Source organism: Carassius auratus, unplaced genomic scaffold (genome assembly GCF_003368295.1).
Source record: "Carassius auratus strain Wakin unplaced genomic scaffold, ASM336829v1 scaf_tig00044623, whole genome shotgun sequence".
Classification (NCBI taxonomy): Eukaryota; Metazoa; Chordata; class Actinopteri; order Cypriniformes; family Cyprinidae; genus Carassius; species Carassius auratus.
This window is the reverse complement of record NW_020526840.1, coordinates 1-23,925: the sequence shown is the minus strand read 5'-3', so window position 1 is coordinate 23,925 and position 23,925 is coordinate 1. Positions and strand designations below refer to the sequence as shown.

The window sequence follows — 23,925 nt, the reverse complement described above, 5'->3', positions numbered from 1 at the left end:
GGCTCGTTGGTCTAGGGGTATGATTCTCGCTTTGGGTGCGAAGAGGTCCCGGGTTCAAATCCCGGACGAGCCCCTTGGTCGGGATAAAACGTGAAGCTTTGTTGTCTCGTTGCGTTCACTAACATTGAGGCAGGTTTTATTCAATCGGGTAGAGACAGAATGGCGAAGGGAGGCCGGTTAGCTCAGCTGGTTAGAGCGTGGTGCTAATAACGCCAAGGTCGCGGGTTCGATCCCCGTACTGGCCAGCTGTTTTATTGTCTGGGGGCTCATCTCTGCTCTGCTCTTCTCCTGTGACAAAGAGTAGGGTGATCTCACTGAAATCCCTGCTTGCTAAGCAGGAGCTTGTTGTGGCCGAAATAGCTCAGTTGGGAGAGCGTTAGACTGAAGATCTAAAGGTCCCTGGTTCGATCCCGGGTTTCGGCAAAATCTCCCACTCATTTCCTCTTTTGAGGCGGGCCAGTGACCAAAAATCACTGGGTTCCAACTTCTCTGTATAACTGCTTCCCCACTGCCACGGAGCTATCTGTTTTCCCAGTTGGCCACCAAACAAGCAGTTTCGGTTCCATGGTGTAATGGTCAGCACTCTGGGCTTTGAATCCAGCGATCTGAGTTCGAATCTCGGTGGAACCTGTGTGGTTTCTTGCCGCAGGAAAAGAAAAAAACAGCACTAGTTTGGCACTGGTGACAGTCTTTGTGGCCCTGTGAGCAACGGCTGCTCCAGGTAAGGTTTCATGGTGTAATGGTTAGCACTCTGAATCCAGTGATCCGAGTTCAAATCGCGGTGGGACCACTTTTTGCAACCAATTTGCGCAGGACCATGTCTGAAATACTTTTTGGCAGCTTTGAGTCCAAAAAAATTAACTAACGTAGAGACTGTGGCAGCATTGCATCAATGCCCAGTCGGTCTCTTTAGGGCAGTGGTTCTCAAACCTGTCCTGGAGGCACCCCTGCCCTGCACAGTTTGATTGTCTGCCTTATTAGACACACCCAAATAAGGTCTTGCGGTCTCTATCAATGAGTTGATGATTTGAAACAGGTGTGATAGATGAGGGAAACATTCAAAATGTGTAGGGCAGGGGTGCCTCCAGGACAGGTTTGAAAACCACTGCTTTAGGGAACTGTGTGTAAAATGGCAATGTTTTGCAACCAATTTGCACAGGACCATGTCTGAAATACTTTTTGGCAGCTGTGAGACCCAAAAAAAGCTAACGTGGGAGTGTCGCAGCATTGCGTCAGTGCTAGACACACCCAAATCAGGTCTTGCAGTCTCTATTAATGAGCTGATGATTTGAAACTGGTGTGTTAGATGAGGGGAAATGCAAAATGTACAGGGCAGGGATGCCTCCAGGACAGGATTGAAAACCACTGATTTAGGGATGTGTGAGTAAAAGGGAATGAGACAACTTGGAGAATGCGGGCATCGATCCCGCTACCTCTCGCATGCTAAGCGAGCGCTCTACCATTTGAGCTAATTCCCCTGGCCTTTCAAGAATGACGAGCATAGCTGCGAATGACCGGCTTGATGCAAAGAGGCCGTCCCTCCTCTAGGCTTGCACCTTTGCACTGGCCGCGATTGTGTTGTCGAATTAACAAAGAGATTTAGCTTTTGTGTTAAAGGACCTTCTCGGTCTTGTTACGCCAGTATGCATGTGCGGATTCTTGTATTATGCAGACTACCTTGCATCACTCGGGTCACGCAGACAACTTCTCACCTCTTTTTTCTCACACTGACTTAAAGAATAAGGAAGCGGTTCTCCATTCCAGTCCTCGCTCCCCAAAGGTCTGCATATTTTGCATGTCTCTCTTTGTTAGCACACCTGATTCGGATAATCAGCTCATTAGAAGTGAGCTCCTTGCGATTGACATGGTCCCTACACAGTGTTCATTGCTCCCCACTCCCTGAGCAGGGGAAATCCGTCGAAGTTTACTTCACTTTGGAACATTGGTTCACGGATTTGCGCTGCGCAACGTCTTCACACATGGACAAGTGTGACATCATATACCTCTGTACACCTCTGTGTTAGTCACTTTGAACTGAACGTACACATACGCTTTGAACTTGAATCACGGAGGGATGTCATGTGATGTCCACTTCTCAGGGCACTTACGTTTGAATGGAACAAATGTCTGAAGCTATACGAGAAACATACAAAATGTGAAGAGCAGGGGGCTCGAGGACTGGAATTGAGAACCGCTGGTCTAAGTGACATCTGACAGTTTCAGCTGTCCTCCCTAACATCCCTCTACATGTTAGACACAGCCACATTTTTAGGTCAGTTAAGAGGCCAACTTGCGTTCGTTAGCCTTTAACACTGTCTCGAGGTCTTTGATTGCTTCCACGTTAGTTCATGTTCCTTCTTTTATTGATGCTGCAGTAGCTCTTTTTTCTCGGCCCAGCACAGGAAGGCTCGTTGGTCTAGGGGTATGATTCTCGCTTTGGGTGCGAGAGGTCCCGGGTTCAAATCCCGGACGAGCCCTTGGTCGGGATAAAACGTGAAGCTTTGTTGTCTCGTTGCGTTCACTAACATTGAGGCAGGTGGGTTAGAGCGTGGTGCTAATAACGCCAAGGTCGCGGGTTCGATCCCCGTACTGGCCAGCTGTTTTTATTGTCTGGGGGCTCATCTCTGCTCTGCTCTTCTCCTGTGACAAAGAGTAGGGTGATCTCACTGAAATCCCTGCTTGCTAAGCAGGAGCTTGTTGTGGCCGAAATAGTTCAGTTGGTAGAGCGTTAGACTGAAGATCTAAAGGTCCCTGGTTCGATCCCGGGTTTCGGCAAAATCTCCCACTCATTTCCTCTTTTTGAGGCGGGCCAGTGACCAAAAATCACTGGGTTCAAACTTCTCTGTATAACTGCTTCCCCACTGCCACGGAGCTATCTGTTTCCCAGTTGGCCACCAAACAAGCAGTTTCGGTTCCATGGTGTAATGGTCAGCACTCTGGGCTTTGAATCCAGCGATCTGAGTTCGAATCTCGGTGGAACCTGTGTGGTTTCTTGCCGCAGGAAAAGAAAAAAACAGCACTAGTTTGGCACTGGTGACAGTCTTTGTGGCCCTGTGAGCAACGGCTGCTCCAGGTAAGGTTTCATGGTGTAATGGTTAGCACTCTGAATCCAGTGATCCGAGTTCAAATCGCGGTGGGACCACTTTTTGCAACCAATTTGCGCAGGACCATGTCTGAAATACTTTTTGGCAGCTTTGAGTCCAAAAAAATTAACTAACGTAGAGACTGTGGCAGCATTGCATCAATGCCCAGTCGGTCTCTTTAGGGCAGTGGTTCTCAAACCTGTCCTGGAGGCACCCCTGCCCTGCACAGTTTGATTGTCTGCCTTATTAGACACACCCAAATAAGGTCTTGCGGTCTCTATCAATGAGTTGATGATTTGAAACAGGTGTGATAGATGAGGGAAACATTCAAAATGTGTAGGGCAGGGGTGCCTCCAGGACAGGTTTGAAAACCACTGCTTTAGGGAACTGTGTGTAAAATGGCAATGTTTTGCAACCAATTTGCACAGGACCATGTCTGAAATACTTTTTGGCAGCTGTGAGACCCAAAAAAAGCTAACGTGGGAGTGTCGCAGCATTGCGTCAGTGCTAGACACACCCAAATCAGGTCTTGCAGTCTCTATTAATGAGCTGATGATTTGAAACTGGTGTGTTAGATGAGGGGAAATGCAAAATGTGCAGGGCAGGGATGCCTCCAGGACAGGATTGAAAACCACTGATTTAGGGATGTGTGAGTAAAAGGGAATGAGACAACTTGGAGAATGCGGGCATCGATCCCGCTACCTCTCGCATGCTAAGCGAGCGCTCTACCATTTGAGCTAATTCCCCTGGCCTTTCAAGAATGACGAGCATAGCTGCGAATGACCGGCTTGATGCAAAGAGGCCGTCCCTCCTCTAGGCTTGCACCTTTGCACTGGCCGCGATTGTGTTGTCGAATTAACAAAGAGATTTAGCTTTTGTGTTAAAGGACCTTCTCGGTCTTGTTACGCCAGTATGCATGTGCGGATTCTTGTATTATGCAGACTACCTTGCATCACTCGGGTCACGCAGACAACTTCTCACCTCTTTTTTCTCACACTGACTTAAAGAATAAGGAAGCGGTTCTCCATTCCAGTCCTCGCTCCCCAAAGGTCTGCATATTTTGCATGTCTCTCTTTGTTAGCACACCTGATTCGGATAATCAGCTCATTAGAAGTGAGCTCCTTGCGATTGACATGGTCCCTACACAGTGTTCATTGCTCCCCACTCCCTGAGCAGGGGAAATCCGTCGAAGTTTACTTCACTTTGGAACATTGGTTCACGGATTTGCGCTGCGCAACGTCTTCACACATGGACAAGTGTGACATCATATACCTCTGTATACCTCTGTACACCTCTGTGTTAGTCACTTTGAACTGAACGTACACATACGCTTTGAACTTGAATCACGGAGGGATGTCATGTGATGTCCACTTCTCAGGGCACTTACGTTTGAATGGAACAAATGTCTGAAGCTATACGAGAAACATACAAAATGTGAAGAGCAGGGGGCTCGAGGACTGGAATTGAGAACCGCTGGTCTAAGTGACATCTGACAGTTTCAGCTGTCCTCCCTAACATCCCTCTACATGTTAGACACAGCCACATTTTTAGGTCAGTTAAGAGGCCAACTTGCGTTCGTTAGCCTTTAACACTGTCTCGAGGTCTTTGATTGCTTCCACGTTAGTTCATGTTCCTTCTTTTATTGATGCTGCAGTAGCTCTTTTTTCTCGGCCCAGCACAGGAAGGCTCGTTGGTCTAGGGGTATGATTCTCGCTTTGGGTGCGAGAGGTCCCGGGTTCAAATCCCGGACGAGCCCTTGGTCGGGATAAAACGTGAAGCTTTGTTGTCTCGTTGCGTTCACTAACATTGAGGCAGTGTTTTATTCAATCGGGTAGAGACAGATGGCGAAGGGAGGCCGGTTAGCTCAGCTGGTTAGAGCGTGGTGCTAATAACGCCAAGGTCGCGGGTTCGATCCCCGTACTGGCCAGCTGTTTTTATTGTCTGGGGGCTCATCTCTGCTCTGCTCTTCTCCTGTGACAAAGAGTAGGGTGATCTCACTGAAATCCCTGCTTGCTAAGCAGGAGCTTGTTGTGGCCGAAATAGCTCAGTTGGGAGAGCGTTAGACTGAAGATCTAAAGGTCCCTGGTTCGATCCCGGGTTTCGGCAAAATCTCCCACTCATTTCCTCTTTTTGAGGCGGGCCAGTGACCAAAAATCACTGGGTTCAAACTTCTCTGTATAACTGCTTCCCCACTGCCACGGAGCTATCTGTTTCCCAGTTGGCCACCAAACAAGCAGTTTCGGTTCCATGGTGTAATGGTCAGCACTCTGGGCTTTGAATCCAGCGATCTGAGTTCGAATCTCGGTGGAACCTGTGTGGTTTCTTGCCGCAGGAAAAGAAAAAAACAGCACTAGTTTGGCACTGGTGACAGTCTTTGTGGCCCTGTGAGCAACGGCTGCTCCAGGTAAGGTTTCATGGTGTAATGGTTAGCACTCTGAATCCAGTGATCCGAGTTCAAATCGCGGTGGGACCACTTTTTGCAACCAATTTGCGCAGGACCATGTCTGAAATACTTTTTGGCAGCTTTGAGTCCAAAAAAATTAACTAACGTAGAGACTGTGGCAGCATTGCATCAATGCCCAGTCGGTCTCTTTAGGGCAGTGGTTCTCAAACCTGTCCTGGAGGCACCCCTGCCCTGCACAGTTTGATTGTCTGCCTTATTAGACACACCCAAATAAGGTCTTGCGGTCTCTATCAATGAGTTGATGATTTGAAACAGGTGTGATAGATGAGGGAAACATTCAAAATGTGTAGGGCAGGGGTGCCTCCAGGACAGGTTTGAAAACCACTGCTTTAGGGAACTGTGTGTAAAATGGCAATGTTTTGCAACCAATTTGCACAGGACCATGTCTGAAATACTTTTTGGCAGCTGTGAGACCCAAAAAAAGCTAACGTGGGAGTGTCGCAGCATTGCGTCAGTGCTAGACACACCCAAATCAGGTCTTGCAGTCTCTATTAATGAGCTGATGATTTGAAACTGGTGTGTTAGATGAGGGGAAATGCAAAATGTGCAGGGCAGGGATGCCTCCAGGACAGGATTGAAAACCACTGATTTAGGGATGTGTGAGTAAAAGGGAATGAGACAACTTGGAGAATGCGGGCATCGATCCCGCTACCTCTCGCATGCTAAGCGAGCGCTCTACCATTTGAGCTAATTCCCCTGGCCTTTCAAGAATGACGAGCATAGCTGCGAATGACCTGCTTGATGCAAAGAGGCCGTCCCTCCTCTAGGCTTGCACCTTTGCACTGGCCGCGATTGTGTTGTCGAATTAACAAAGAGATTTAGCTTTTGTGTTAAAGGACCTTCTCGGTCTTGTTACGCCAGTATGCATGTGCGGATTCTTGTATTATGCAGACTACCTTGCATCACTCGGGTCACGCAGACAACTTCTCACCTCTTTTTTCTCACACTGACTTAAAGAATAAGAAAGCGGTTCTCCATTCCAGTCCTCGCTCCCCAAAGGTCTGCATATTTTGCATGTCTCTCTTTGTTAGCACACCTGATTCGGATAATCAGCTCATTAGAAGTGAGCTCCTTGCGATTGACATGGTCCCTACACAGTGTTCATTGCTCCCCACTCCCTGAGCAGGGGAAATCCGTCGAAGTTTACTTCACTTTGGAACATTGGTTCACGGATTTGCGCTGCGCAACGTCTTCACACATGGACAAGTGTGACATCATATACCTCTGTACACCTCTGTGTTAGTCACTTTGAACTGAACGTACACATACGCTTTGAACTTGAATCACGGAGGGATGTCATGTGATGTCCACTTCTCAGGGCACTTACGTTTGAATGGAACAAATGTCTGAAGCTATACGAGAAACATACAAAATGTGAAGAGCAGGGGGCTCGAGGACTGGAATTGAGAACCGCTGGTCTAAGTGACATCTGACAGTTTCAGCTGTCCTCCCTAACATCCCTCTACATGTTAGACACAGCCACATTTTTAGGTCAGTTAAGAGGCCAACTTGCGTTCGTTAGCCTTTAACACTGTCTCGAGGTCTTTGATTGCTTCCACGTTAGTTCATGTTCCTTCTTTTATTGATGCTGGAGTAGCTCTTTTTTCTCGGCCCAGCACAGGAACGCTCGTTGGTCTCGCGGGGGCCAGTCGCGGATAGGTGTAGAGCGCTGACTAGCCAATAGAAACGAAGGAAATTGCAGGGAGGCGGGACGAGTAAAATACACAGAATTAGAGGTTCGAATCCCGTCTCGACCACAAATACTATAAAATGAGTTCATATTCGTTTTTTCATCTAGATACACTTTAATTATGATTAACATATAATAAACAAACTTTGTGAATAGATAAAATAAATCTTGTAATAACTGTTTTTTGTACGATGTACAAAATGTGCAACAATCTTAATAAACATGTACATTATAATATGGAATAGTTATTTTTAATATAGAAAATTTTGAATAATTAAAAATAACATTTTGATAATGGTTCAGGCCTTTATTTTTAAAGAGACATCTATTTATATTTGTATAACTGTGCACAGAAAACCCATATATATAAAATAAAACAAAAACTCACAAAAAAGTAAGTTTTTCATTTTATTTATAATAGAGTAATATACTTAAAAATGAAAATAAAAATTAACCAATATATATAATAATAAATATACATAAAATAATCATAGATTATTAAACAACACCTACAAATATAATACAAATAAAGATGTGGAGAACAGAAAAACAATAAAAATATGTTTTACATTAAATAATTATGTATGTTTAATAGTAACAGTTATAACATTCAGTGTTTACATATCTGAGCAAGTCAATAAAATGTAATATCAATAAAAAAAAGAAAATCAACAACATGTATACATGTTTTAATCAATCAAAAAAAAAAAAAAACATTTCAATACAGTTCAAACAAGGCCAAATGCTTATAGTATTTTAATTAACAAATTGAAATACATGAAACTATTTAAATGTATAGATTCAACAACAACAACAATAATAAAATCTAAAGTTGTGGAGAACACAGAAAAAAATATAACACTACCAGTTAAATGTTTTTGAACAGTAACACTTTTAATTCTCACCAAGCCTGCCTTTATTTGATCCAAAATACAGTAAAAGCAATTATATTGTTGAAATATTTTTACTAGTTAAAATAACTGCTTTCTATTTGAATATATAGTAAAATGTATTTTATTTCTGTGATGTGCATCTGTATTTCCAACATCATTACTCCAGTCTTCAGTGTCACATAATCTTCAGAAATCAGAATAATATGATTTACTGCTCAAGAAAAACAATCCCCCAGGGATTCTTTAAATAGAAAGATCTGCATTTATTTGAAACAAAAAGCTTTCTTAACAATACAGATTATACCATTCTTTTGGGTGGAAAGAAATGACAGAAATTAATGCCTTTTTTTTTTAGCAAGGATGATTTAAATTGATTAAAAGGGATGATAAAGATGAAAAATGTTGATGATGAAAATTTAAAAAAAAATACATATATACACATATATATAGTAAGATTTGAGTAGATTTGAGCAGTAAACCATCATATTATTCTGATTTCTGAAGATCATGTGACACTGAAGACTGGAGGAATGATGCTGACCATTCAGCTGCACATCAGAGATATAAAATACAGTATATATTCAAATATATAGACTTCCTGATAATGTTCGGGGTTCAGACACACTGTCTCTGTTTAAATCTAGATTAAAAACACATCTCTTTCGCCAAGCTTTCAAATAATATATCTCTTAAATTGTGAGTGCATTATTATTCTTTATCTTTGGTTAAACTAATTCATTTTACTTTGATGGATCAGCAGCTATGCTAATGATGTCTCTATTTGTTTCTATGTTTTGCCACGGGATTTACACAAGATCCAGTCTGGATCCAGAACACCTGAGAAGAGATGATGCTGACCCTCAGAGGACCTCAGATGATGCTAACCCTGAATCAACAAACAGACTAACAAATATTGCTACACATGTGACTGCATCATATAATAATTATTAATTATTCATAATATTAATAATGTTCATAGTCTGGCTGACTACGTGCAACTACTTGTATTCATTTTTCTAAAAATCCTGTCAAACGTGCACAAACTGACAGTCACCACTTATAAGCTACTACTAAATATTGTAGAAACATAATTTTCTGTAAAGTTGCTTTGTAACGATTTGTATTGTAAAAATTGCTATACAAATAAACTTGAATTGAATTGAAATAGAAAGCAGCTGATTTAAAATAGTAAGAATATTTAAAATGCTACTGTTTTTGCTGTACTTTGGATAAAATAAAGGCTGGCTTGGTGAGCAGAAGAGACTCCTCAAAAAACATTACAAATCTTACTGCTGAAAAACATTTGACTGGTAGAGTATTTTAAATAAAATATTTATTTACAGAGTTTAATAATAGCCGTAACTAACATTGTAAACTAACATGTTTACAAAACTGAGCAAGATAAAATAACAATACAGAGTCAATACAATTAATTAACACACTAAAGTACAGTGTAAACAAGGCCAATACTTCTGATGTTTTATTTAACAAATGGAAATCAATTAAATAATTTAAAATTGTAGATTAAACAACAACAGCTACAATAATATTAATAATAATACAATTTAAAGTTGTGGAAAACACAGAAGAAGAAAAAAAAAGCCTTCGACCTGTTTAAGAAGATCCTTGCTCCTATGTTGCGTTGCCAAGAGATGTTCACGGGCAATTCTCAACAGATCTGTCCATCTATGGTCCAACACGAAGACCAGCTGTTCTGAGGGGGTCCAGTGTGAGCTGAACGAGGGACCCTTTTATGGCCGATGGTGTGGTGTTCTACAGAAGATTAACAGGATTACTTTATTAAAATATAATGTCTTGGTGTTGTGTGCACATTGAGAGAGACAGTTTACACACATAAGGGCCTGTATGAATTATTTATTTACCTGCATCTGGAAGAAACCCTTCTGACCTTTGATCCTCCGCTGTCAAAGTGTCTGGTGTGATGTTTTGGTGGACTGAGAGTGAGACCGTCTTTAGGGTGACCTACTCTGTGGAGGATGGGTCTTGACAGAGCACGCATCATCTAAACATTCCTGAAATATAGATTCCAATTAAATATATCAAATGTATTTTATAATTCATAATATATATATATATATATATATATATACCATTGTAATATTATATTTATATGGATATATATGCAACAGTAGAATTGCATTTTTATTTGTACAATTTTAAATGTTTTTTTTACATTTGAATATATTTTCTAATAATTGTAATGTATTCCTGTTATGAAAAGCTGAATTTTCAGAATTATTACTCCAGTCTCTGAAAATAATGTGCTTTTATCATTGTAGAGACAATGATAATATCAACATTGATTACAATAAGAAATGATTTGTGAGCAAATAATCAATGATTTCTGGATCATATGACACACTGAAGAGTATAAATGATGCATCACAGAAATAAAGTTAATTTAACATAGGAAATAGTTATTTTAAGTTGTACCACACAGTAAATGTTGACATATATACATATACATATACATATACACATATACATATACATATACACATATACATACATATATATATACATATATATATATATATATATATATATATATATATATATATATATTTTTTTTTTTTTTTTTTTTTGCACTAAAGTCTTGAAAATCACATAACATTCAAAACAGTTGCTATAATTAATCACATAAATATGATTATATAATAATATAATAAGTAATTAATTATACGTTTTTTTTTTTGTTTAGTTTTTTAAAAAGAAACACAGAATTCACTTTACCTGCTTGTTGGGAGTTAGGCAGCATATGTTGTTCAAACAAAACAATTTCGTGAAGAAATCTCCGATCGTAAAACGCGTCTCTTCTCCTTCAGAGCGAATGATTGACAGATGAGTATCCGCTGTTTGAATTCCGCGCCACGGAAGAGGCGAAACAGCGCAGGGAAATCTACGTGTGGCCACAAATATATCGCATTCGTAGTGTTAAGCACTACCATAGAGAATGAATGGGAAAAGTTAAGAGAAGTTAAGCTTAACTATTTTCGGCTCCCGCGCACCGGGGTTCGATTCCCTGACGGGGAGAGCTGGTTCTTTTCGTCTTCCGAACGATCCATCCAAAATGTTTGGTTGGAGTCGCAGGTCACAGAAAGAGTTCTGCTTCGACGTCAGCCCGAGCCAAAGGACATGCGTTGGCCGGGAATCGGACCCGGGTCAACTGCTTGGAAGGCAGCTATGCTCACCACTATACCACCAACTCAGGCGGAAGTCAGCAGCTTTATTGATGCACTGTGTTCCTAATTAATGTTGTTCAGTTGCATTGACACAATACTTTTTGTTTAAAGCGCAATTTAAAAAAAAAAAAAAAAAGAGTCCAAACAATGACCCCTGCTACGGGTAGTGTTGCAAGTGTTATGCGACTTCAGCTAATGATGGGTCCATCCGATATTATTCCATCCAAAAGTTTTGGGTGGAGGCACAGGTCACAGAGGGAGTTCTGCTTCGACGTCAGCCCGAGCCAAAGGACATGCGTTGGCCGGGAATCGAACACAGGTCAACTGCTTGGAAGGCAGCTATGCTCACCACTATACCACCAACGCAGTAGGCATTCAGCAACTTGCGCCGTCACTAAGAAGGCTCGAAGTGCACGAGTCGCCGATAGGGCTAGAGGAGCAGATGAGATCTTTGTTTGGACCCGTCACTAAAGAGAGCCTTCAAGAATTTGCATCCCGTCACGTACAAGAAAACGCTGCCTTCCCATCTGGCTAAATAAACACGAAGTGGTCAAACGCAGAGAGTGCCCATTCAGACGATGACCAGTGGCAAGCCCTCTCGCAGCATGCTGGCGGACGGTCAAACTGATTCTGCTCTTGACATTTCGATGTAGCTCTGCAGTGAGCAGATCACCCAAAAATACAGGTCACTCGCAAAAGTTCCCCTCCACGGAAATCTTTAGTAAAAGGCGAAAGATTTATGCGACAATGAAGAGAAACTCGAGCTGTGTCTCCAAACGCTCGGGCCTGTGCCCTGCCTCTGTTAAACTACTACGCTCGCCAAGGGTCATCAAGGGTGACAACGCCTGCCCACATGTGTTTCGTCAGCACCCCCCCCCCCACTCCAAAACGGAGGAGTAAAACTCAAAAAAGTCCCCTCGGCCCACCAATAACCAAAAGCCCAATCAAGGCAATCTCTTTCTCATGCCTCTATCTGAAAAGTTGGATAAAATCTTATATGAAAAAAAAGTCTTTTAAAGAAATCCCTTATTCCGAGGTCACCGTAGCCACCAGATCCAGTCTGTATCCGCTTCAGTCACCCGGATCCAGTCCGTATCCAGAGAAGATGGTGGATCAACACCTAGAAAGGACCTCTATGGCCCAGAAACACAGCGGAGACCGTGACAACTAGATGAGCCGCAGATACAAATCCCCTGTAAAGACCACCTGGACAAGACCACAGGAAACAGATGATTCTTCTGCACAGTCTGACATTCCTGCAGCCTGGAGCTGATCTACTGGTTTCGTCTGACAAGGGGAGAACTGTCTCCCCGACTGAGCCTGGTTTCTCACCGGGTTTTTTCTCCATCTTTTCACCGATCGAGTTTTGGTTTCTTGCCTCTGTCGCCTCTGGCAGGCGGAGCTTGGGACACTTCATGTACAGAGATATCGTTGACTTGATTGCAAATTATTGCACAGATACTATTTAAAACTGAACTTAGCTGAATGATGTCATCAAAGAGTTCAATAACGAAATGCCTTTAACTGTCATTTTGCTTTTTGACGCACTGTGTTCCTAATTAATGTTGTTCAGTTGCATTGACGCAATACTTTTTGTTTAAAGCGCAATTTAAAAAAAAAAAAAAAAAAAAAAGAGTCCAAACAATGACCCCTGCTACGGGTAGTGTTCCAAGTGTTATGCGACTTCAGCTAATGATGGGTCCATCAGAAATTTTACGGTGCTAGGGCTGGGTCTGCGTCAGAAGAAGCCATGCATTGTTTAGTTATGTCAGTGCAGTGCCGTCGGTTGGGGGAGAAACGGCAGCATGCACGGCTCCTCGTTAGTATAGTGGACAGTATCTCCGCCTGTCACGCGGAAGACCGGGGTTCGATTCCCCGACGGGGAGAGCTGGTTCTTTTCGTCTTCCGAACGATCCATCCAAAATTTTTGGTTGGAGTCGCAGGTCACAGAAGGAGTTCTGCTTCGACGTCAGCCCGAGCCAAAGGACATGCGTTGGCCGGGAATCGAACCCGGGTCAACTGCTTGGAAGGCAGCTATGCTCACCACTATACCACCAACGCAGGTGGAAGTCAGCAGCTTTATTGACGCACTGTGTTCCTAATTAATGTTGTTCAGTTGCATTGACACAATACTTTTTGTTTAAAGCGCAATTTAAAAAAAAAAAAAAAAAAAAAGAGTCCAAACAATGACCCCTGCTACGGGTAGTGTTGCAAGTGTTATGCGACTTCAGCTAATGATGGGTCCATCCGATATTATTCCATCCAAAAGTTTTGGGTGGAGGCACAGGTCACAGAGGGAGTTCTGCTTCGACGTCAGCCCGAGCCAAAGGACATGCGTTGGCCGGGAATCGAACCCGGGTCAACTGCTTGGAAGGCAGCTATGCTCACCACTATACCACCAACGCAGCAGGCATTCAGCAACTTGCGCCGTCAGTAAGAAGACTCGAAGTGCACGAGTCGCCGATAGGGCTAGAGGAGCAGATGAGATCTTTGTTCAGACCCGTCACTAAAGAGAGCCTTCAAGAATTTGCATCCCGTCACGTACAAGAAAACGCTGCCTTCCCATCCGGCTAAATAAACACGAAGTGGTCAAACGCAGAGAGTGCCCATTCAGACGATGACCAGTGGCAAGCCCTCTCGCAGCATGCTGGCGGACGGTCAAACTGATTCTGCTCTTGACATTTCGATGTAGCTCTGCAGTGAGCAGAGCACCCAAAAATACAGGTCACTCGCAAAAGTTCCCCTCCACGGAAATCTTTAGTAAAAGGCGAAAGATTTATGCGACAATGAAGAGAAACTCGAGCTGTGTCTCCAAACGCTCGGGCCTGTGCGCTGCCTCTGTTAAACTACTACGCTCGCCAAGGGTCATCAAGGGTGACAACGCCTGCCCACATGTGTTTCGTCAGCACCCCCCCCCCCCCACTCCAAAACGGAGGAGTAAAACTCAAAAAAGTCCCCTCGGCCCACCAATAACCAAAAGCCCAATCAAGGCAATCTCTTTCTCATGCCTCTATCTGAAAAGTTGGATAAAATCTTATATGAAAAAAAAAGTCTTTTAAAGAAATCCCTTATTCCGAGGTCACCGTAGCCACCAGATCCAGTCTGTAACCGCTTCAGTCACCCGGATCCAGTCCGTATCCAGAGAAGATGGTGGATCAACACCTAGAAAGGACCTCTATGGCCCAGAAACACAGCGGAGACCGTGACAACTAGATGAGCCGCAGATACAAATCCCCTGTAAAGACCACCTGGACAAGACCACAGGAAACAGATGATTCTTCTGCACAGTCTGACATTCCTGCAGCCTGGAGCTGATCTACTGGTTTCGTCTGACAAGGGGAGAACTGTCTCCCCGACTGAGCCTGGTTTCTCACCGGGTTTTTTCTCCATCTTTTCACCGATCGAGTTTTGGTTTCTTGCCTCTGTCGCCTCTGGCAGGCGGAGCTTGGGACACTTCATGTACAGAGATATCGTTGACTTGATTGCAAATTATTGCACAGATACTATTTAAAACTGAACTTAGCTGAATGATGTCATCAAAGAGTTCAATAACGAAATGCCTTTAACTGTCATTTTGCTTTTTGACGCACTGTGTTCCTAATTAATGTTGTTCAGTTGCATTGACGCAATACTTTTTGTTTAAAGCGCAATTTAAAAAAAAAAAAAAAAAAAAAAAGAGTCCAAACAATGACCCCTGCTACGGGTAGTGTTCCAAGTGTTATGCGACTTCAGCTAATGATGGGTCCATCAGAAATTTTACGGTGCTAGGGCTGGGTCTGCGTCAGAAGAAGCCATGCATTGTTTAGTTATGTCAGTGCAGTGCCGTCGGTTGGGGGAGAAACGGCAGCATGCACGGCTCCTCGTTAGTATAGTGGACAGTATCTCCGCCTGTCACGCGGAAGACCGGGGTTCGATTCCCCGACGGGGAGAGCTGGTTCTTTTCGTCTTCCGAACGATCCATCCAAAATTTTTGGTTGGAGTCGCAGGTCACAGAAGGAGTTCTGCTTCGACGTCAGCCCGAGCCAAAGGACATGCGTTGGCCGGGAATCGAACCCGGGTCAACTGCTTGGAAGGCAGCTATGCTCACCACTATACCACCAACGCAGGTGGAAGTCAGCAGCTTTATTGACGCACTGTGTTCCTAATTAATGTTGTTCAGTTGCATTGACACAATACTTTTTGTTTAAAGCGCAATTTAAAAAAAAAAAAAAAAAAAAAGAGTCCAAACAATGACCCCTGCTACGGGTAGTGTTGCAAGTGTTATGCGACTTCAGCTAATGATGGGTCCATCCGATATTATTCCATCCAAAAGTTTTGGGTGGAGGCACAGGTCACAGAGGGAGTTCTGCTTCGACGTCAGCCCGAGCCAAAGGACATGCGTTGGCCGGGAATCGAACCCGGGTCAACTGCTTGGAAGGCAGCTATGCTCACCACTATACCACCAACGCAGCAGGCATTCAGCAACTTGCGCCGTCAGTAAGAAGACTCGAAGTGCACGAGTCGCCGATAGGGCTAGAGGAGCAGATGAGATCTTTGTTCAGACCCGTCACTAAAGAGAGCCTTCAAGAATTTGCATCCCGTCACGTACAAGAAAACGCTGCCTTCCCATCCGGCTAAATAAACACGAAGTGGTCAAACGCAGAGAGTGCCCATTCAGACGATGACCAGTGGCAAGCCCTCTCGCAGCATGCTGGCGGACGGTCAAACTGATTCTGCTCTTGACATTTCGATGTAGCTCTGCAGTGAGCAGAGCACCCAAAAATACAGGTCACTCGCAAAAGTTCCCCTCCACGGAAATCTTTAGTAAAAGGCGAAAGATTTATGCGACAATGAAGAGAAACTCGAGCTGTGTCTCCAAACGCTCGGGCCTGTGCGCTGCCTCTGTTAAACTACTACGCTCGCCAAGGGTCATCAAGGGTGACAACGCCTGCCCACATGTGTTTCGTCAGCACCCCCCCCCCCCCCACTCCAAAACGGAGGAGTAAAACTCAAAAAAGTCCCCTCGGCCCACCAATAACCAAAAGCCCAATCAAGGCAATCTCTTTCTCATGCCTCTATCTGAAAAGTTGGATAAAATCTTATATGAAAAAAAAAGTCTTTTAAAGAAATCCCTTATTCCGAGGTCACCGTAGCCACCAGATCCAGTCTGTAACCGCTTCAGTCACCCGGATCCAGTCCGTATCCAGAGAAGATGGTGGATCAACACCTAGAAAGGACCTCTATGGCCCAGAAACACAGCGGAGACCGTGACAACTAGATGAGCCGCAGATACAAATCCCCTGTAAAGACCACCTGGACAAGACCACAGGAAACAGATGATTCTTCTGCACAGTCTGACATTCCTGCAGCCTGGAGCTGATCTACTGGTTTCGTCTGACAAGGGGAGAACTGTCTCCCCGACTGAGCCTGGTTTCTCACCGGGTTTTTTCTCCATCTTTTCACCGATCGAGTTTTGGTTTCTTGCCTCTGTCGCCTCTGGCAGGCGGAGCTTGGGACACTTCATGTACAGAGATATCGTTGACTTGATTGCAAATTATTGCACAGATACTATTTAAAACTGAACTTAGCTGAATGATGTCATCAAAGAGTTCAATAACGAAATGCCTTTAACTGTCATTTTGCTTTTTGACGCACTGTGTTCCTAATTAATGTTGTTCAGTTGCATTGACGCAATACTTTTTGTTTAAAGCGCAATTTAAAAAAAAAAAAAAAAAAAAAAGAGTCCAAACAATGACCCCTGCTACGGGTAGTGTTCCAAGTGTTATGCGACTTCAGCTAATGATGGGTCCATCAGAAATTTTACGGTGCTAGGGCTGGGTCTGCGTCAGAAGAAGCCATGCATTGTTTAGTTATGTCAGTGCAGTGCCGTCGGTTGGGGGAGAAACGGCAGCATGCACGGCTCCTCGTTAGTATAGTGGACAGTATCTCCGCCTGTCACGCGGAAGACCGGGGTTCGATTCCCCGACGGGGAGAGCTGGTTCTTTTCGTCTTCCGAACGATCCATCCAAAATTTTTGGTTGGAGTCGCAGGTCACAGAAGGAGTTCTGCTTCGACGTCAGCCCGAGCCAAAGGACATGCGTTGGCCGGGAATCGAACCCGGGTCAACTGCTTGGAAGGCAGCTATGCTCACCACTATACCACCAACGCAGGTGGAAGTCAGCAGCTTTATTGACGCACTGTGTTCCTAATTAATGTTGTTCAGTTGCATTGACACAATACTTTTTGTTTAAAGCGCAATTTAAAAAAAAAAAAAAAAAAAAAAGAGTCCAAACAATGACCCCTGCTACGGGTAGTGTTGCAAGTGTTATGCGACTTCAGCTAATGATGGGTCCATCCGATATTATTCCATCCAAAAGTTTTGGGTGGAGGCACAGGTCACAGAGGGAGTTCTGCTTCGACGTCAGCCCGAGCCAAAGGACATGCGTTGGCCGGGAATCGAACCCGGGTCAACTGCTTGGAAGGCAGCTATGCTCACCACTATACCACCAACGCAGCAGGCATTCAGCAACTTGCGCCGTCAGTAAGAAGACTCGAAGTGCACGAGTCGCCGATAGGGCTAGAGGAGCAGATGAGATCTTTGTTCAGACCCGTCACTAAAGAGAGCCTTCAAGAATTTGCATCCCGTCACGTACAAGAAAACGCTGCCTTCCCATCCGGCTAAATAAACACGAAGTGGTCAAACGCAGAGAGTGCCCATTCAGACGATGACCAGTGGCAAGCCCTCTCGCAGCATGCTGGCGGACGGTCAAACTGATTCTGCTCTTGACATTTCGATGTAGCTCTGCAGTGAGCAGAGCACCCAAAAATACAGGTCACTCGCAAAAGTTCCCCTCCACGGAAATCTTTAGTAAAAGGCGAAAGATTTATGCGACAATGAAGAGAAACTCGAGCTGTGTCTCCAAACGCTCGGGCCTGTGCGCTGCCTCTGTTAAACTACTACGCTCGCCAAGGGTCATCAAGGGTGACAACGCCTGCCCACATGTGTTTCGTCAGCACCCCCCCCCCCCACTCCAAAACGGAGGAGTAAAACTCAAAAAAGTCCCCTCGGCCCACCAATAACCAAAAGCCCAATCAAGGCAATCTCTTTCTCATGCCTCTATCTGAAAAGTTGGATAAAATCTTATATGAAAAAAAAAGTCTTTTAAAGAAATCCCTTATTCCGAGGTCACCGTAGCCACCAGATCCAGTCTGTAACCGCTTCAGTCACCCGGATCCAGTCCGTATCCAGAGAAGATGGTGGATCAACACCTAGAAAGGACCTCTATGGCCCAGAAACACAGCGGAGACCGTGACAACTAGATGAGCCGCAGATACAAATCCCCTGTAAAGACCACCTGGACAAGACCACAGGAAACAGATGATTCTTCTGCACAGTCTGACATTCCTGCAGCCTGGAGCTGATCTACTGGTTTCGTCTGACAAGGGGAGAACTGTCTCCCCGACTGAGCCTGGTTTCTCACCGGGTTTTTTCTCCATCTTTTCACCGATCGAGTTTTGGTTTCTTGCCTCTGTCGCCTCTGGCAGGCGGAGCTTGGGACACTTCATGTACAGAGATATCGTTGACTTGATTGCAAATTATTGCACAGATACTATTTAAAACTGAACTTAGCTGAATGATGTCATCAAAGAGTTCAATAACGAAATGCCTTTAACTGTCATTTTGCTTTTTGACGCACTGTGTTCCTAATTAATGTTGTTCAGTTGCATTGACGCAATACTTTTTGTTTAAAGCGCAATTTAAAAAAAAAAAAAAAAAAAAAAGAGTCCAAACAATGACCCCTGCTACGGGTAGTGTTCCAAGTGTTATGCGACTTCAGCTAATGATGGGTCCATCAGAAATTTTACGGTGCTAGGGCTGGGTCTGCGTCAGAAGAAGCCATGCATTGTTTAGTTATGTCAGTGCAGTGCCGTCGGTTGGGGGAGAAACGGCAGCATGCACGGCTCCTCGTTAGTATAGTGGACAGTATCTCCGCCTGTCACGCGGAAGACCGGGGTTCGATTCCCCGACGGGGAGAGCTGGTTCTTTTCGTCTTCCGAACGATCCATCCAAAATTTTTGGTTGGAGTCGCAGGTCACAGAAGGAGTTCTGCTTCGACGTCAGCCCGAGCCAAAGGACATGCGTTGGCCGGGAATCGAACCCGGGTCAACTGCTTGGAAGGCAGCTATGCTCACCACTATACCACCAACGCAGGTGGAAGTCAGCAGCTTTATTGACGCACTGTGTTCCTAATTAATGTTGTTCAGTTGCATTGACACAATACTTTTTGTTTAAAGCGCAATTTAAAAAAAAAAAAAAAAAAAAAAGAGTCCAAACAATGACCCCTGCTACGGGTAGTGTTGCAAGTGTTATGCGACTTCAGCTAATGATGGGTCCATCCGATATTATTCCATCCAAAAGTTTTGGGTGGAGGCACAGGTCACAGAGGGAGTTCTGCTTCGACGTCAGCCCGAGCCAAAGGACATGCGTTGGCCGGGAATCGAACCCGGGTCAACTGCTTGGAAGGCAGCTATGCTCACCACTATACCACCAACGCAGCAGGCATTCAGCAACTTGCGCCGTCAGTAAGAAGACTCGAAGTGCACGAGTCGCCGATAGGGCTAGAGGAGCAGATGAGATCTTTGTTCAGACCCGTCACTAAAGAGAGCCTTCAAGAATTTGCATCCCGTCACGTACAAGAAAACGCTGCCTTCCCATCCGGCTAAATAAACACGAAGTGGTCAAACGCAGAGAGTGCCCATTCAGACGATGACCAGTGGCAAGCCCTCTCGCAGCATGCTGGCGGACGGTCAAACTGATTCTGCTCTTGACATTTCGATGTAGCTCTGCAGTGAGCAGAGCACCCAAAAATACAGGTCACTCGCAAAAGTTCCCCTCCACGGAAATCTTTAGTAAAAGGCGAAAGATTTATGCGACAATGAAGAGAAACTCGAGCTGTGTCTCCAAACGCTCGGGCCTGTGCGCTGCCTCTGTTAAACTACTACGCTCGCCAAGGGTCATCAAGGGTGACAACGCCTGCCCACATGTGTTTCGTCAGCACCCCCCCCCCCCCACTCCAAAACGGAGGAGTAAAACTCAAAAAAGTCCCCTCGGCCCACCAATAACCAAAAGCCCAATCAAGGCAATCTCTTTCTCATGCCTCTATCTGAAAAGTTGGATAAAATCTTATATGAAAAAAAAAGTCTTTTAAAGAAATCCCTTATTCCGAGGTCACCGTAGCCACCAGATCCAGTCTGTAACCGCTTCAGTCACCCGGATCCAGTCCGTATCCAGAGAAGATGGTGGATCAACACCTAGAAAGGACCTCTATGGCCCAGAAACACAGCGGAGACCGTGACAACTAGATGAGCCGCAGATACAAATCCCCTGTAAAGACCACCTGGACAAGACCACAGGAAACAGATGATTCTTCTGCACAGTCTGACATTCCTGCAGCCTGGAGCTGATCTACTGGTTTCGTCTGACAAGGGGAGAACTGTCTCCCCGACTGAGCCTGGTTTCTCACCGGGTTTTTTCTCCATCTTTTCACCGATCGAGTTTTGGTTTCTTGCCTCTGTCGCCTCTGGCAGGCGGAGCTTGGGACACTTCATGTACAGAGATATCGTTGACTTGATTGCAAATTATTGCACAGATACTATTTAAAACTGAACTTAGCTGAATGATGTCATCAAAGAGTTCAATAACGAAATGCCTTTAACTGTCATTTTGCTTTTTGACGCACTGTGTTCCTAATTAATGTTGTTCAGTTGCATTGACGCAATACTTTTTGTTTAAAGCGCAATTTAAAAAAAAAAAAAAAAAAAAAAGAGTCCAAACAATGACCCCTGCTACGGGTAGTGTTCCAAGTGTTATGCGACTTCAGCTAATGATGGGTCCATCAGAAATTTTACGGTGCTAGGGCTGGGTCTGCGTCAGAAGAAGCCATGCATTGTTTAGTTATGTCAGTGCAGTGCCGTCGGTTGGGGGAGAAACGGCAGCATGCACGGCTCCTCGTTAGTATAGTGGACAGTATCTCCGCCTGTCACGCGGAAGACCGGGGTTCGATTCCCCGACGGGGAGAGCTGGTTCTTTTCGTCTTCCGAACGATCCATCCAAAATTTTTGGTTGGAGTCGCAGGTCACAGAAGGAGTTCTGCTTCGACGTCAGCCCGAGCCAAAGGACATGCGTTGGCCGGGAATCGAACCCGGGTCAACTGCTTGGAAGGCAGCTATGCTCACCACTATACCACCAACGCAGGTGGAAGTCAGCAGCTTTATTGACGCACTGTGTTCCTAATTAATGTTGTTCAGTTGCATTGACACAATACTTTTTGTTTAAAGCGCAATTTAAAAAAAAAAAAAAAAAAAAAAGAGTCCAAACAATGACCCCTGCTACGGGTAGTGTTGCAAGTGTTATGCGACTTCAGCTAATGATGGGTCCATCCGATATTATTCCATCCAAAAGTTTTGGGTGGAGGCACAGGTCACAGAGGGAGTTCTGCTTCGACGTCAGCCCGAGCCAAAGGACATGCGTTGGCCGGGAATCGAACCCGGGTCAACTGCTTGGAAGGCAGCTATGCTCACCACTATACCACCAACGCAGCAGGCATTCAGCAACTTGCGCCGTCAGTAAGAAGACTCGAAGTGCACGAGTCGCCGATAGGGCTAGAGGAGCAGATGAGATCTTTGTTCAGACCCGTCACTAAAGAGAGCCTTCAAGAATTTGCATCCCGTCACGTACAAGAAAACGCTGCCTTCCCATCCGGCTAAATAAACACGAAGTGGTCAAACGCAGAGAGTGCCCATTCAGACGATGACCAGTGGCAAGCCCTCTCGCAGCATGCTGGCGGACGGTCAAACTGATTCTGCTCTTGACATTTCGATGTAGCTCTGCAGTGAGCAGAGCACCCAAAAATACAGGTCACTCGCAAAAGTTCCCCTCCACGGAAATCTTTAGTAAAAGGCGAAAGATTTATGCGACAATGAAGAGAAACTCGAGCTGTGTCTCCAAACGCTCGGGCCTGTGCGCTGCCTCTGTTAAACTACTACGCTCGCCAAGGGTCATCAAGGGTGACAACGCCTGCCCACATGTGTTTCGTCAGCACCCCCCCCCCCCCACTCCAAAACGGAGGAGTAAAACTCAAAAAAGTCCCCTCGGCCCACCAATAACCAAAAGCCCAATCAAGGCAATCTCTTTCTCATGCCTCTATCTGAAAAGTTGGATAAAATCTTATATGAAAAAAAAAGTCTTTTAAAGAAATCCCTTATTCCGAGGTCACCGTAGCCACCAGATCCAGTCTGTAACCGCTTCAGTCACCCGGATCCAGTCCGTATCCAGAGAAGATGGTGGATCAACACCTAGAAAGGACCTCTATGGCCCAGAAACACAGCGGAGACCGTGACAACTAGATGAGCCGCAGATACAAATCCCCTGTAAAGACCACCTGGACAAGACCACAGGAAACAGATGATTCTTCTGCACAGTCTGACATTCCTGCAGCCTGGAGCTGATCTACTGGTTTCGTCTGACAAGGGGAGAACTGTCTCCCCGACTGAGCCTGGTTTCTCACCGGGTTTTTTCTCCATCTTTTCACCGATCGAGTTTTGGTTTCTTGCCTCTGTCGCCTCTGGCAGGCGGAGCTTGGGACACTTCATGTACAGAGATATCGTTGACTTGATTGCAAATTATTGCACAGATACTATTTAAAACTGAACTTAGCTGAATGATGTCATCAAAGAGTTCAATAACGAAATGCCTTTAACTGTCATTTTGCTTTTTGACGCACTGTGTTCCTAATTAATGTTGTTCAGTTGCATTGACGCAATACTTTTTGTTTAAAGCGCAATTTAAAAAAAAAAAAAAAAAAAAAAAAGAGTCCAAACAATGACCCCTGCTACGGGTAGTGTTCCAAGTGTTATGCGACTTCAGCTAATGATGGGTCCATCAGAAATTTTACGGTGCTAGGGCTGGGTCTGCGTCAGAAGAAGCCATGCATTGTTTAGTTATGTCAGTGCAGTGCCGTCGGTTGGGGGAGAAACGGCAGCATGCACGGCTCCTCGTTAGTATAGTGGACAGTATCTCCGCCTGTCACGCGGAAGACCGGGGTTCGATTCCCCGACGGGGAGAGCTGGTTCTTTTCGTCTTCCGAACGATCCATCCAAAATTTTTGGTTGGAGTCGCAGGTCACAGAAGGAGTTCTGCTTCGACGTCAGCCCGAGCCAAAGGACATGCGTTGGCCGGGAATCGAACCCGGGTCAACTGCTTGGAAGGCAGCTATGCTCACCACTATACCACCAACGCAGGTGGAAGTCAGCAGCTTTATTGACGCACTGTGTTCTAATTAATGTTGTTCAGTTGCATTGACACAATACTTTTTGTTTAAAGCGCAATTTAAAAAAAAAAAAAAAAAAAAAGAGTCCAAACAATGACCCCTGCTACGGGTAGTGTTGCAAGTGTTATGCGACTTCAGCTAATGATGGGTCCATCCGATATTATTCCATCCAAAAGTTTTGGGTGGAGGCACAGGTCACAGAGGAGTTCTGCTCGACGTCAGCCCGAGCCAAAGACAGGTTGGCCGGGAATCGAACCGGGTCAACTGCTTGGAGGCAGCTATGC

At 44.9% G+C, this 23,925-nt stretch overlaps 37 non-coding genes across 37 annotated transcripts; 17 read left to right on the top strand and 20 right to left on the bottom strand.

Moving 5' to 3' along the window:
• trnap-ugg (transfer RNA proline (anticodon UGG)) lies at positions 1-73 on the top strand. Its single transcript has one exon. It is a non-coding gene; the product is annotated as a tRNA-Pro (tRNA).
• A 98-nt stretch (positions 74-171) lies between these two features.
• On the top strand, positions 172-245 carry trnai-aau (transfer RNA isoleucine (anticodon AAU)). The gene has a single exon. It is a non-coding gene; the product is annotated as a tRNA-Ile (tRNA).
• A 105-nt stretch (positions 246-350) lies between these two features.
• Positions 351-423, top strand: trnaf-gaa (transfer RNA phenylalanine (anticodon GAA)). The gene has a single exon. It is a non-coding gene; the product is annotated as a tRNA-Phe (tRNA).
• A 135-nt stretch (positions 424-558) lies between these two features.
• Positions 559-630, top strand: trnaq-uug (transfer RNA glutamine (anticodon UUG)). The gene has a single exon. It is a non-coding gene; the product is annotated as a tRNA-Gln (tRNA).
• Positions 631-1,405: 775 nt separating this feature from the next.
• Positions 1,406-1,478, bottom strand: trnaa-agc (transfer RNA alanine (anticodon AGC)). Its single transcript has one exon. It is a non-coding gene; the product is annotated as a tRNA-Ala (tRNA).
• Positions 1,479-2,405: 927 nt separating this feature from the next.
• trnap-ugg (transfer RNA proline (anticodon UGG)) lies at positions 2,406-2,477 on the top strand. Its single transcript has one exon. It is a non-coding gene; the product is annotated as a tRNA-Pro (tRNA).
• A 225-nt stretch (positions 2,478-2,702) lies between these two features.
• On the top strand, positions 2,703-2,775 carry trnaf-gaa (transfer RNA phenylalanine (anticodon GAA)). Its single transcript has one exon. It is a non-coding gene; the product is annotated as a tRNA-Phe (tRNA).
• A 135-nt stretch (positions 2,776-2,910) lies between these two features.
• On the top strand, positions 2,911-2,982 carry trnaq-uug (transfer RNA glutamine (anticodon UUG)). Its single transcript has one exon. It is a non-coding gene; the product is annotated as a tRNA-Gln (tRNA).
• Positions 2,983-3,757: 775 nt separating this feature from the next.
• On the bottom strand, positions 3,758-3,830 carry trnaa-agc (transfer RNA alanine (anticodon AGC)). The gene has a single exon. It is a non-coding gene; the product is annotated as a tRNA-Ala (tRNA).
• Positions 3,831-4,767: 937 nt separating this feature from the next.
• On the top strand, positions 4,768-4,839 carry trnap-ugg (transfer RNA proline (anticodon UGG)). The gene has a single exon. It is a non-coding gene; the product is annotated as a tRNA-Pro (tRNA).
• A 97-nt stretch (positions 4,840-4,936) lies between these two features.
• On the top strand, positions 4,937-5,010 carry trnai-aau (transfer RNA isoleucine (anticodon AAU)). The gene has a single exon. It is a non-coding gene; the product is annotated as a tRNA-Ile (tRNA).
• A 106-nt stretch (positions 5,011-5,116) lies between these two features.
• trnaf-gaa (transfer RNA phenylalanine (anticodon GAA)) lies at positions 5,117-5,189 on the top strand. Its single transcript has one exon. It is a non-coding gene; the product is annotated as a tRNA-Phe (tRNA).
• A 135-nt stretch (positions 5,190-5,324) lies between these two features.
• Positions 5,325-5,396, top strand: trnaq-uug (transfer RNA glutamine (anticodon UUG)). Its single transcript has one exon. It is a non-coding gene; the product is annotated as a tRNA-Gln (tRNA).
• A 775-nt stretch (positions 5,397-6,171) lies between these two features.
• trnaa-agc (transfer RNA alanine (anticodon AGC)) lies at positions 6,172-6,244 on the bottom strand. The gene has a single exon. It is a non-coding gene; the product is annotated as a tRNA-Ala (tRNA).
• A 5,740-nt stretch (positions 6,245-11,984) lies between these two features.
• Positions 11,985-12,099, bottom strand: LOC113087263 (U5 spliceosomal RNA). Its single transcript, XR_003285342.1, has one exon. It is a non-coding gene; the product is annotated as a U5 spliceosomal RNA (small nuclear RNA).
• Positions 12,100-13,147: 1,048 nt separating this feature from the next.
• trnad-guc (transfer RNA aspartic acid (anticodon GUC)) lies at positions 13,148-13,219 on the top strand. Its single transcript has one exon. It is a non-coding gene; the product is annotated as a tRNA-Asp (tRNA).
• Positions 13,220-13,322: 103 nt separating this feature from the next.
• Positions 13,323-13,394, bottom strand: trnag-ucc (transfer RNA glycine (anticodon UCC)). Its single transcript has one exon. It is a non-coding gene; the product is annotated as a tRNA-Gly (tRNA).
• A 272-nt stretch (positions 13,395-13,666) lies between these two features.
• Positions 13,667-13,738, bottom strand: trnag-ucc (transfer RNA glycine (anticodon UCC)). Its single transcript has one exon. It is a non-coding gene; the product is annotated as a tRNA-Gly (tRNA).
• Positions 13,739-14,023: 285 nt separating this feature from the next.
• LOC113087267 (U5 spliceosomal RNA) lies at positions 14,024-14,138 on the bottom strand. The gene has a single exon (XR_003285346.1). It is a non-coding gene; the product is annotated as a U5 spliceosomal RNA (small nuclear RNA).
• A 1,052-nt stretch (positions 14,139-15,190) lies between these two features.
• trnad-guc (transfer RNA aspartic acid (anticodon GUC)) lies at positions 15,191-15,262 on the top strand. The gene has a single exon. It is a non-coding gene; the product is annotated as a tRNA-Asp (tRNA).
• A 103-nt stretch (positions 15,263-15,365) lies between these two features.
• On the bottom strand, positions 15,366-15,437 carry trnag-ucc (transfer RNA glycine (anticodon UCC)). The gene has a single exon. It is a non-coding gene; the product is annotated as a tRNA-Gly (tRNA).
• A 272-nt stretch (positions 15,438-15,709) lies between these two features.
• Positions 15,710-15,781, bottom strand: trnag-ucc (transfer RNA glycine (anticodon UCC)). The gene has a single exon. It is a non-coding gene; the product is annotated as a tRNA-Gly (tRNA).
• A 285-nt stretch (positions 15,782-16,066) lies between these two features.
• On the bottom strand, positions 16,067-16,181 carry LOC113087266 (U5 spliceosomal RNA). Its single transcript, XR_003285345.1, has one exon. It is a non-coding gene; the product is annotated as a U5 spliceosomal RNA (small nuclear RNA).
• Positions 16,182-17,233: 1,052 nt separating this feature from the next.
• trnad-guc (transfer RNA aspartic acid (anticodon GUC)) lies at positions 17,234-17,305 on the top strand. Its single transcript has one exon. It is a non-coding gene; the product is annotated as a tRNA-Asp (tRNA).
• A 103-nt stretch (positions 17,306-17,408) lies between these two features.
• On the bottom strand, positions 17,409-17,480 carry trnag-ucc (transfer RNA glycine (anticodon UCC)). The gene has a single exon. It is a non-coding gene; the product is annotated as a tRNA-Gly (tRNA).
• Positions 17,481-17,753: 273 nt separating this feature from the next.
• On the bottom strand, positions 17,754-17,825 carry trnag-ucc (transfer RNA glycine (anticodon UCC)). Its single transcript has one exon. It is a non-coding gene; the product is annotated as a tRNA-Gly (tRNA).
• Positions 17,826-18,110: 285 nt separating this feature from the next.
• On the bottom strand, positions 18,111-18,225 carry LOC113087265 (U5 spliceosomal RNA). Its single transcript, XR_003285344.1, has one exon. It is a non-coding gene; the product is annotated as a U5 spliceosomal RNA (small nuclear RNA).
• A 1,050-nt stretch (positions 18,226-19,275) lies between these two features.
• On the top strand, positions 19,276-19,347 carry trnad-guc (transfer RNA aspartic acid (anticodon GUC)). Its single transcript has one exon. It is a non-coding gene; the product is annotated as a tRNA-Asp (tRNA).
• A 103-nt stretch (positions 19,348-19,450) lies between these two features.
• Positions 19,451-19,522, bottom strand: trnag-ucc (transfer RNA glycine (anticodon UCC)). The gene has a single exon. It is a non-coding gene; the product is annotated as a tRNA-Gly (tRNA).
• A 273-nt stretch (positions 19,523-19,795) lies between these two features.
• trnag-ucc (transfer RNA glycine (anticodon UCC)) lies at positions 19,796-19,867 on the bottom strand. The gene has a single exon. It is a non-coding gene; the product is annotated as a tRNA-Gly (tRNA).
• A 285-nt stretch (positions 19,868-20,152) lies between these two features.
• LOC113087264 (U5 spliceosomal RNA) lies at positions 20,153-20,267 on the bottom strand. The gene has a single exon (XR_003285343.1). It is a non-coding gene; the product is annotated as a U5 spliceosomal RNA (small nuclear RNA).
• A 1,051-nt stretch (positions 20,268-21,318) lies between these two features.
• On the top strand, positions 21,319-21,390 carry trnad-guc (transfer RNA aspartic acid (anticodon GUC)). Its single transcript has one exon. It is a non-coding gene; the product is annotated as a tRNA-Asp (tRNA).
• A 103-nt stretch (positions 21,391-21,493) lies between these two features.
• trnag-ucc (transfer RNA glycine (anticodon UCC)) lies at positions 21,494-21,565 on the bottom strand. The gene has a single exon. It is a non-coding gene; the product is annotated as a tRNA-Gly (tRNA).
• Positions 21,566-21,838: 273 nt separating this feature from the next.
• trnag-ucc (transfer RNA glycine (anticodon UCC)) lies at positions 21,839-21,910 on the bottom strand. The gene has a single exon. It is a non-coding gene; the product is annotated as a tRNA-Gly (tRNA).
• A 285-nt stretch (positions 21,911-22,195) lies between these two features.
• LOC113087262 (U5 spliceosomal RNA) lies at positions 22,196-22,310 on the bottom strand. The gene has a single exon (XR_003285341.1). It is a non-coding gene; the product is annotated as a U5 spliceosomal RNA (small nuclear RNA).
• Positions 22,311-23,363: 1,053 nt separating this feature from the next.
• Positions 23,364-23,435, top strand: trnad-guc (transfer RNA aspartic acid (anticodon GUC)). Its single transcript has one exon. It is a non-coding gene; the product is annotated as a tRNA-Asp (tRNA).
• Positions 23,436-23,538: 103 nt separating this feature from the next.
• Positions 23,539-23,610, bottom strand: trnag-ucc (transfer RNA glycine (anticodon UCC)). Its single transcript has one exon. It is a non-coding gene; the product is annotated as a tRNA-Gly (tRNA).
• Between the last annotated feature and the right edge of the window lie 315 nt (positions 23,611-23,925).